This window comes from Bos taurus, chromosome 26 (genome assembly GCF_002263795.3).
Source record: "Bos taurus isolate L1 Dominette 01449 registration number 42190680 breed Hereford chromosome 26, ARS-UCD2.0, whole genome shotgun sequence".
NCBI lineage: Eukaryota > Metazoa > Chordata > Mammalia > Artiodactyla > Bovidae > Bos > Bos taurus.
This window is the reverse complement of record NC_037353.1, coordinates 714,694-726,153: the sequence shown is the minus strand read 5'-3', so window position 1 is coordinate 726,153 and position 11,460 is coordinate 714,694. Positions and strand designations below refer to the sequence as shown.

The 11,460-nt window shown below is 42.3% G+C and overlaps 1 pseudogene; it reads right to left on the bottom strand.

Annotated features, from left to right (window-relative positions):
- On the bottom strand, positions 10,113 to 11,460 carry LOC548613 (aldo-keto reductase family 1, member B1 (aldose reductase) pseudogene; annotated as a pseudogene).

Genomic DNA, 11,460 nt, shown 5'->3' with positions numbered 1-11,460 from the left:
GAGAACCCACTTCCTGGTTTACAGATGAACATGTCCTTGTTGTATCTACACATGGTAGAGAGCCGAGAGAGGACTAACCCTCTTGTTCCTCTTACAAGGACACTAATACCATTGTAGGATCTCCATATCCATGAATGAATTACCTTCCAAAGGACTTACCTCCAAATACATTAGGGTTTCAACATATAAACTTAAAGGTGGGGTGGACACAAACATCTGGTTCATAGCGTCACCCCAACTCAGAATAGTTGAGAGAAAACACTGACAACTGTAATTTAAATAGATAACCTTAAAGTAATCCTCATGGGTCAGCAAACCCTGTTGATACATTCAGAGGCTGAAGCCAGCCTTTTAGTGCCTTCTTTTAAATATGAACCAATAGCCAGTGATCACCAGGCCAAACCAATAACAGATAAGTCATTTTGGAGTTAGTAGATGCATGATAAATTCTAGGACAAGTAAATATGATACAGGATGAGAGAAATATATGTGTGTGGCTCTGCTGTGAATAATATTTATCTGATTATAATGATTAAATCATTAACCAATATGGCTAATATTTTAACATCCATATACATATGTATTGTATATCTAACATTATATAACCAATATTATACATAGCTATGTGTTCAGAAATGTGATAAAATTATAAAAGCATACACCAAGATCACCAAAACTTCAAAAGAGGAGCTACCTCTCCAGAAAGAACTAGGGGAATGAAATGTCTTTATCTGTAATGTTAAACATCACAGAATATAAAGATTCATTATATCTGAGTAGTAGGAATTGACTGGGGTCTTTTATATAACTGGCATTTCTGTATGCTTAAAATATGTTGTAATTTAAAGAGAGAAGCAGACAAGCTTTTAATCTAGTACCAAAGCCTTAGTCATCACTGGGAAGTTGGGATTTTAAGTAACACATGATGTTTCTACTCACTTTTTTCATTGAGCCAAGTCTCTACTCTCCCCATGGGCTTATGCCCAGAGTTTTCTGGCAGAGAGGAGAGGAGGAGAGAGAGAGGGAGTGAAGTTCTGTAAATAAAAACTGAAAATAGTTTCTTTAAAATTCTAGGAGACACGGTGGTATAGGGCATGGGTGGGCAAGTTTTTTTCCTCACATTTCTTTTATGACTCGTGATATGTACTAAGGCTGTGAAAACAGACATGAACCTTGGTAATGCAACTCAAGGCCAAGAAGGAGACAAACATCCTTTCAGCCTATTGGAGCTATGTTGACAGGAGGCTAATTTTAACAGTGTGAAAGGCTGGCTTTTTTTTTAGGTACTCCATCAGTTGTCCACAGCACAGAAAGTGCCTCTTCCTTGTTGCTTGTCCTACCTTTGTGTGCTCAGTCTCTTCAGTCATGTCTGACTCTTTGCAACCCCATGCACTATAGTCTGCCAGGCTCTGCTGTCCATGGAATTCTCTGGGCAAGAATACTGGAGTGGGTTGCCATGCCCTCCTCTAGGAGATCTTCCTGACCCAGGGATCGAACCCACGTCTTTTATGTCTCCTGCATTGGCAGGCAGGTTCTTTACTACTAGCACCACCTGTCCTACCTTTAGAATCTGAAAATCCCTGGCCCCATCTTATAACCCAAGCAATAAGAACAATTTAAACCCCAGGAATGAGGGAGTAGCAAAGGGGTTTAAAAGAACCAAACCAAGAAAGAGAAGGAAGAAGGTAGAGTATGCCAAGGGAGAGAGGGTTTTGGACAATAAGGAGAGATTAGTCTTGCAGAGTGTTCCTAGAGGTGGGAGCTGAGACCATATCTGAGCACTCTGGACAAGACAGGCAGGGATACATCAGGCTCTCTGGGGGCCACACACAGAACACTGAGGGCTGGAGGGAACACAATGTCACTAAAGGGCTGTAAGATCCTGGATGTGGATGGTTCCTTTTGGGACGTCTGGAGAAAGTAGAGGAAGCAGGGCTCATTGCATGTGACAAGTCCCCATTGGATGCAGCTCTCCTCTGGGCATTAAAGGTAACAGCAGGATAGCACCAAGTCCAGTGACAATACTGGAATCAGGACATGCAACTTATACATAGTGATGTGTGTGTTAGTCACTCAGTTGTGTCCGACATTTTGCAACCAACCCTATGAACTGTAGCCCACCAGGTTCCTCTGTCCATGGAATTCTTTAGGCCAGAATACTGGAGTGGGGAGCCATTCCTTTCTCCAGGGGATCTTCCTGACCCAGGAATTGAACCCAAGTCTCCTGCATTGCAGGAGACTATCTGAGCCACCAGGGAAGCCCATACGTATTGACAGAGGGTTTCAAATGGAGGACTGTGGGGAACCTTTGGTAGGTGGTAGAGGAATTCTATTCCGTGGAGTTGGATGAGTTCTATGCTGTGTCTGTGCACCAAAGAAACACTCCTTTTTATTTTTTTTAATTTGATACTTTAAAAAAATATATTTAGTTGGCTAAGCTGGGTCTTAGTTGCAGGATGTGGGATCTTTTAGTTGCTACAGGTGAGATCTAGATCCCTGACCAGGAATGGAATCTGAGCTTCCTGCAATTGGAAGCATGATATGTTAGTCCCTGACCACCAGGGAAATCCCTTTCTTTCTTATATATGGTATATCTTTGCTTCTGGAGTTTGTAACTTTGGGAAGATCCTTGTGAAATGTTTATATGGGATAAGCAAACTATGGATGAAGATTTATCATAGAGTAAACTTCCTTTAAAACCTGTGTGGTGATGGTATTGTTGTTTGGAAGGAAAAGTAATGATACTTCAGTACTTCATTCCAGGGCACTGAAAACTAGAAAAGAAAATGGAATAGGGGCATTTGGCCCAATGGCTGAGCTATTAGCCTCACTGATTTCAGGAAAATATAGTTAAGAACCTGAGGGGCTCCTGGGCAGGGACCCTGGCAGGGCTGATGCTCAGGCCAGGAAGCACCAGGATGGGCATTCAAGATGTGAAATTATTGAAGTTCCTCTGAACCAGATGGCAAATGGCTACTGCCCAGAGATGACCCCTAAATGCTGCCCCAGCTTTCATGTATCTTCTCCCAGACTCCTCTTCTACCTACTTCCCTGTAACCCAACAATGAAAGAGCCTCCACAGTCCTGTTCCAACGGTTATAGTCCAAAGGGATGAATGACCAGAAGAAAGTTTCTACTCTCTCTACTTTAGCTTTTGCATCCTTTCTCAAACACTGTTATAGCCTCTCCTATAGGATAAACTTCTCTGTTCCTTTCCCTTTTCTTTTTTTTTTTAAGATTGTAATCCAAAACATTTTATTTTGTTTGTTTGTTTTTTTTATTTTTGTTTTGTTTTATTTTTTTTAATTTTATTTTATTTTTAAACTTTACAATATTGTATTAGTTTTTCCAAATATCGAAATGGATCCGCCACAGGTATACATGTGTTCCCCATCCTGAACCCTCCCCGATCCTCCCTCCCCATACCATCCCTCTGGGTCGTCCCAGTGCACCTTTCCCTTTTCTACTTCCCATATAGTAGTAGCTAGCACTTAATGTTTCTCCGTACACTTACTGCCACCGAGCCTGTCTTCTCAAGATAATGTTGATGAGACTAAGACCCTGGTGAGATTAAGACTTCTGTTTGAGAAATGCCCAGCATATGAGCTTCATCTTGTTTCCTGAAGGCCTTGGATTATTTTCTGTAGCCCTTGAGAGTGATTGAGTTAAAAAAGGAGGGTGGAGTTTCTAAAAAAAAGTAGTTCTCCTCCCAGTCCTTTTCCTTCCTGTCCTCTCATTTCTGCCTTATTTTCTTCCTTTTATTCCTCAGTTTCTCTCCACTAGGCAGAAGCTATAAATACAGAGACTGCCAAGCCCTATGGTAGAGACCAGGACATTCTGAACACCTGGTTTTTAAAGTGTCCTTTCATCTCCTATGTCTGTTGGGAGTAGGAATACTGCCACTTCTCTTCTGTCTTCTCTTCTCTTTTTAAACAATATAAGGAATGGTTTCTTTTTTCCTAATTTATTTGACTACTTTCCTCTATAAAATATTTTCTCATTTCTAGGATAGGTGAATTTTGTAAAATGCATTTTGCCCAAAATAGACACTAGGAATACTCTTTAAGTGAATGGTGTGTGTTCCATCAGAGCCTGCTAAAATGGAGTTGTCTCTGTTTAAATCATTATAAAGGTAAAATAAAAGCAAAATTGACATCTCCCATTATTTCAATAGATTAAATGAAATATGCAAAGTCTTTCTCATCACCAGATGAATAAGTACATTTTCTTAGAAGAACTAATCAGGACTTAAAATTTAATATCTAATGGTATTTTTCCCAGATGATATAAGAGTGAAGGACTCCTGTACAATCAGGACCTGTTTTATATTGGACACTAGTTAACGCTTGGAGAAGGCAATGGCACCCCACTCCAGTACTCTTGCCTGGAAAATCCCATGGATGGAGGAGCCTGGTGGGCTGCAGTCCATGGGGTCGCTAAGAGTCGGACACAACTGAGCGACTTCACTTTCACTTTCACTTTCATGCATTGGAGAAGGAAATAGCAACCCACTCCAGTGTTCTTGCCTGGAGAATCCCATGGACAGGGGAGCCTGGTGAGCTGCCGTCTATGGGGTCACACAGAGTCGGACACGACTGAAGCGACTTAGCAGCAGCAGCAGCAGTTAATGCTACTTGGTGTTGCTAGGGAGAACTGTTAGCTACTAGTGCTTCTGCTGCTCAACTGAATGCATAATATTTAGAGATGCCCATAGAAGAAGCAGCTTGACTACAGGGAAATTCCTAAAATTTACATCTTCCACCCTGGTTCAATAATTTTATGCCCATTTTACTTTAAGTGAAGCACAGAGAGGTTGAATAATTTGCCTCAGTTCATATGTGTTATGTGGATGGATCAGGATTCAAACCCAAATCTTTCTGTCTCCACAAACCCAATGGCACAGTTCCACTTTTCACTCACTCCTAGATAAAGATGAATGCTAAAGTTATTACATGCTGTATTTAAAGAAGAGAGAGGAGTTCCCCCAGATGGATAAGAATCTGCTTGCCAATGCAGAGGACACAAGTTTGATCCCTGGTCCAGAAAGAAAGACTCCACATACTGCTGAGCAACTAAACCAACGTGCTGCAACTACTGAAATCCATGCACCTAGAGCCTGTGCTCTGCAACAAGAGAAGCCACTGTATGAGAAGCTTGTGAACTACAGCAAAGAGTAGCCCCCACTCATCGCAACTAGAGAAAGCCCACACACAGTAACGAAGACCCAGTGTAACCAAATAAATAAACAGGAGAGAGAACACTCAGACTGACTGGCAGAAAAGTCAGCTTAGTTCATCTCTTTGAAAGAAAGAAAGAGTGAAGAAAGGAGATGCTTTAAAACAAAGGAAGATAATGAAGAAGAAATGGAACAGGAAGAGAAAATGCATCGAGGTATCACTTATCTATAGCAATACTGTCATGCAGCACATAACAGTATTATCAGAAATTTAGCAGCTTAAAACAACACACATTTATTATCTCACAGCTTTTGTGGGTCATGACTCCTTATTTCAGGGCCCCACGAGGCCAAGATCAAAGTGTTGGCCAGTCTTTCATTTCATCTCAGGGTCTGACTGGGCAAGGACCTGTTTTAAACTCAGGTGATTGTTAGCAGAGATCAGTTCTGTGTGGCCAGTTGTTTTGAGATCTTCAGTTTCTTACTATCAGCAGGTGCCATCTTCAGTTTTGGCTGGTTGATGGCCAAAGGCCACCCTTAGTTCTTTACCATGTAAGCCTCCCCAACACAGCCTTTGTATCATCAATGCTATTGAGATGGGCATTATTCCTTGTATAGTAAAATTTCAGAAGTGACAGACTGTCACCTTTGAAATGTTCTGTTGGTTAGAAGGAAAATACAGGCCCCACCCACAATAAAATGGAAGGGATTACACAATTGCATCAATACCAGAAGGCAAGCATCAGTGCAGGCCATCTTTAAAGTCTGTCCACCACAAGGAGCAAGGAATTGCAGGTCTCCAAGCTCTAATTTGCCTTTCTATAACCCCAAAAGAAATCTCTGAAACCAACGTCTCCTAAAATCACTTCCCCATTCCTTCACCTGCCAAATGAAACCTTCAAAACCTAGATCAAATACTTATTTAATGATGAAGTAAGTGTTTTTTCATGGTACCCCATCCATCTGTTCTATTATTCCCTCCTTTGTTGTTGCATAGTATTTTCTTCAAACCTCTAGTAGAAATAGCACTTAACAATTATTATTATCTGTTTATGGTCTTACATACTTCCAGATTCGAGGATATGAACCGGTTTTAGTCATTGAAATAATAACAGGATGTAAGCAAATGCCTGCTACATTATAGAGCAGCAATAGGTGTTCCCTGATAAATTGTCATATTAAATATCTCAATATAAATTATAAGTCCTACAGAAATTACATAGACAGTAAGTACTATAAGCATTCAAAGGAGAGATAAGTTAAATGTATTTCATGACTATAGATATTACAAGGTGAATAGTACAAGGAAATCAAGTTTAGACTTATTGTAAAGAGAAATGTTAATGATGAAACTATCCCCAGAGCTGTCTGTTCCCAAACTTACTAGAGTTTCTTGTCATTAGAGAGCACTGGTCTGGAAATTCCCATACTTGTTGAATAATGGGACCAAGTGACCCTTTAACATTCTTTCCAAACTTCCAGTCTATGACTTTATAAATTTACTGAACTTCTAGTTCCCACTAGCATCTTATCTGTATTTTCTTCTTGAGGTTGATATATGAGGGGATCTTTTCTGGAGGACTTGGTGAAGGAATTGGAAGTAGAAAGAGCTCAGAGTTTTTCAGCAAAGCAAATCCTGTCTGCATTCAGATAAATGATTGACCCTACATTACATATCCTGTCTGTCGCAGTGGGTGAGGAGTTCAGGGGTAAGATCCCATTTACAAAGGAGGTAACCATCTGCCTGGGTTTACACCAACCATTTGGTACAGAGAAGGAAAGAGGCAAGAAGAGGAAGATGAAGCCACCAGATGCTTTGGCTTGTGTCTCAGTGGAAGGAAAACAGTGGTTTTGAGTCTAGGTTGGTACTGAAGCAGCTTTAAACAGAAAAAAACTCAAGAGATAATGGAAGGAAAGAGATTATAATAAACCTATTTTCAACAAACCCTTTCCCCTTACCTTTTCCTATATAATCTCTTTCCTCTCTGCCTCTCAAAAGGCCCAATCCATCTTCACCACTGGTTCCCTTTCTAACGCTTCTCCCTCCTCTCCACTACCAAGCACCCAGACTTTTTCTTAGCTGAGCACCTTGATGGTATCCATTTTCTCAGTGTACTTACTCAAGCCTGACCTCTGTTGCCAGAGTTTCCTGCCTGTCTGAAGACTGGGACAGCCAAGCCCCCCACCTTGCCTGTCCTAGACTTCTCAAGGCTGTGAGAGGGGCCTTAGAAAAAAACATGAAAGGGCTCTTCTTTCAAGATTTCTCTGTACTTTACACCTGTGTGAAAGTGGGTGTTTTGGTGAAGGATTTTTTTTTCTTCTCTTAGTACTTACAATATGTTCCCATTTCTCCCCCTCAGTCTTTTTTTTTTCTCTTTGCTCATTATTTTAAGTTATGCTTTGCATGTAGCACAGGCTCCAGAAATATGGACTGAAATGAATTGACTGCACTTTCATGGTAGGCTGCTTTAGTGGACCCAGAAGACAGTACAAACATTAATGGATCAATCTTTCTCACCCCCACCTCCACTCCCCTGCCCCGCCCCGCCACCTCCGCCCGCCCCGGCTGACTGTTCTTAGTTTCTGCAAGAGCTTTCCTCTAGATGTGGAGAAGGGGAGCTACTGTTTGTTTTGGTGCTCGGGCTTCTAACTATGGTGGCTTCTCTTGTTTCCCAATACAGGCTTTAGGGTGCGTGGACTTCAGTATTTGTGGCTCCCGTGCTCTAGAGTGCAGGCTCAACAGCTATGGCACACAGGTTTAGTTGCTCTGCGGCATGTGGAATGTACCTGAACCAGGGATCGAACCCGTGTCTCCTGCATTGGCAGGTGGATTCTTCATCACTGAGCCACCAGGAAAGCCTGGATCAATCTTTTGTTTCTATAAGAAAATAATTTGGTTCTAGGTAAGTTAAAAACTATTAATGCCAACCTCTATGAAGGAAATTTTTTCACCATTTTTAAAAATAAAAAATTCAGGACTTCCCTGCTGTCCAGTGGTTAAGAATTCACCTTCCACTGCAGAAGACACAGGTTCAACCCCTGGTTGGGAAACTAAGATTCTACATGTCAAGGGGCCACTAAGCCCACGTGCCACAAGGCAAGATCCCATGTGCTGCAGCTAAGACTGGACATAGCCAAAAATAAATGAATAAATATTAAAGAAAATTAAGGCAGACCTTTATGTGCTGATACTAAATTTTTAAAAAGGTGCAAAAGAATATGCATGTGCTTTATCCATAGCTATCTTTTCTGTGAAAATGTATATTTTGTATGTGTATATTTATGCAGATTCCTCTTTCTTTTATAGTTCTGTATATAAATATTCCCTCCAGGCCCTGCTCCATCTTCTCCCCATGAAACCTTCTCAATTGCGAGAGCTCCTAGTGATGGTTTCTTTTTTTTTTAATGGCTCCAGTTTTTGACTCAGTAAAGTTGTTGGTCAGGCACTTGGCATGTACTATTTATATTATTTTATCTTTTTAGTCTTCAATTATGGGTTCTGATTCCCAGTTAGTCTGTAAACACCAACAACACAAGTCCTCTCATCCAAGTAGACCTGGATTCAAATCCACTAGTTAGAAAGCACGTTACTATGTAACCTTGTTTACTTTGCTGCTGCTGCTGCTGCTAAGTCACTTCAGTTGTGTCCGACTCTGTGCGACCCCATAGACGGCAGCCCACCAGGCTCCCCTGTCCCTGGGATTCTCCAGGCAAGAACATTGGAGTGGGTTGCCATTTCCTTCTCCAATGCATGAAAGTGAAAAGTGGAAGTGAAGTCGCTCAGTCGTGTCCTACCCTCAGCGACTCCATGGACTGCAGCCTTCCAGGCTCCTCCATCCATGGGGTTTTCCAGGCAAGAGTACTGGAGTGGGGTGCCATTGCCTTCTCGGGTTTACTTTGCTAAACCTCTCTAAACCTCATCTGTAAATTGAAAACAGTAAGACCTACCCCACTGAGTTGGGATGATTGATTTAAGCACAGGAGAAACTGTCTTAGCATCTCACACATGTGAGTACCAGATGTCCTCTCAGGAAGTGATTAATGTTATCTCCCCACCACTCCCATCCCCCCCCCTACCCAACCCCACAGGGCAGTGAAAATACAGAGTCCAAACCACTGGACTGCCAGGAATTTCCCAGCTTAGTTTATCTTTATTTATGATAACATAGGTTTGAAAAAAAAAAAGAAACCAAATGTAAAAGTAATTTTCAAAGATGATCAATGTAGTGATCAAATAGCTTGCTTACCTGACAGAGCAGATTATTTTATTGTTGTTGCTTTTAAACACGTTCTATTCTACAAGAAAAAATTAGCTTCAGCAATATTGTGTTGTGTATGTGTGCTCAGTCCCTCAGTCATGTCAGACTCTTTGTGGCCCCATGGACAGTAACCTGCCAGGCTCCTCTGCCCATGAAATTTTTCAGGCAAGACTACTGAAGTGGGTTGCAATGTTCTATTCCAGGGGATCTTACCAACCCAGGGATCGAACCCGCCTGAGTTTCTTACATCTCCTGCTTTGGCAAGTGGATTCTTTACAACTAGTGTTACTCAGGAAACCCCAGTAAGATTGTAAAAGGGAATAAGTAATAATAGTGGCCAGAAAAGAAATAGAGATGGAGAAATTTTTGTTTTATTTAGCTTTATATATATAAAAGCATGCTGGTAAAAACTAACATTAAAATATTTCAGTAAAATAAAGGAAAAATAAGCATTGTTTTAAAATTACATTCATGTATTTCTTGAAAGAAAAGAAAAATATGTACATATTTGTCTGTGACGGAAATAATTAACATTACATTTTCAGTTTTGGGGGTGTTGACTTAGAGAAATTTGTCAGTGACTTCATCAAAGCAGACCTTATTCACATCTTCACATTCAATAGATTTGTCGATCTATCTTTAGAGAAAACAACATGTTTTTTTGTTTTTTTTTTTTTAACTCATAAGAGCACTTTTTATTTGAGGCAAAGAAAAGCCTAGCTGAAAGGATTACAGTTCCAAGCAATCAAAACCCCACTGTTAGAGGCACTATTCTGATTCTGTGAATTCAATTTAGAAAAGAGTATTTGGGTTGCATGTTCCCCAGATCCCCAGACTAGAAGGGCAAAGGAAAACTGAAGAGACTTCTACTAATCTACTGATTCTGCTCTTTGGACCCGACACCAAGCTGGCCGAGCCCTCACGGGTTTGTCTAGAAGTCGCTGACCCACCACTGAGGGACACGGGCCAAATTACGCTACACACAAGAAAAGTGAGGTGGGAGACGGCAGGTCAACTGGGCAAGGGCAGGCACCCACAGCTTCAAAACGCCTTCAGAACTCCTCGTGAAAGGGGTAATCCCTGTGGGAGGCACAGCTCACCAAGGCACAGGCCCTCCAGTCCCTGTTGTAGCTGAGCAAGGTGTTCATATCCTCCTTGTCCAGTTCAAAGTCAAAGACCTGGAAGTTCTCAGCAATGCGTTCAGGCGTCACTGACTTGGGGATCACGATCAGGTTCCTCTGTATGGGGAATCGGATCAGCACCTGGGCTGTGGTTTTATAGTGCTTGTCTGCAATCGCTTTGATCCTGGGGTCCTCCAGTATGGAAGGGTCCTCGGGCTTGGCCCAGGGCCTGTCGGGAGAGCCGAGGGGACTATAGGCAGTCACCACAATGCCTTTGGAGTTGCAGTACTGGATTAACTTCTCCTGAGTGAGGTATGGGTGGCACTCGATCTGGTTAACCGCCGGCTTGTATTTTAAGCCAGGTTTGTTTAAGATCTTCTCCACTTGGAGATGGTTGAAGTTGGAGACTCCAATAGCTTTCACCAGCCCTTCATCCACCAGCTCTTCCATGGCCGTCCAGGTATCCACGATATCTTTCTCACTGGGAATCACGTTGCCGTCCTCATCCAATGGGAAGAAGTCTTTCCCAGGCTTGAAGCCCATGGGCCAGTGGATGAGGTAGAGGTCCAGGTAGTCCAGCTTCAGGTCGCTGAGCGTCTTCTGGCAGGCACCTTTCACCAGGTCCTTGTCGTGTTACGTGCACCACAGCTTGCTGACGATGAAGAGGTCCTCACGCTTCACCACCTTCTCCTGCAGCTTTGCCTGGAGGGCCAAACCCACCTCGTTCTCGTTCTGGTACACGTGGGCACAGTCAATGTGACGGTACCCAAAGTCAATCGCCACCTTCACAGCCTCCGTCACTTTGCCTGGAGGGGACTTCCAGGTGCCCAGCCCCAAGATGGGCATCTTGGCGCCGGTGTAGAGCACAATGTAGTTGGCCATGACTGCTTGAGCTCTGCTGACC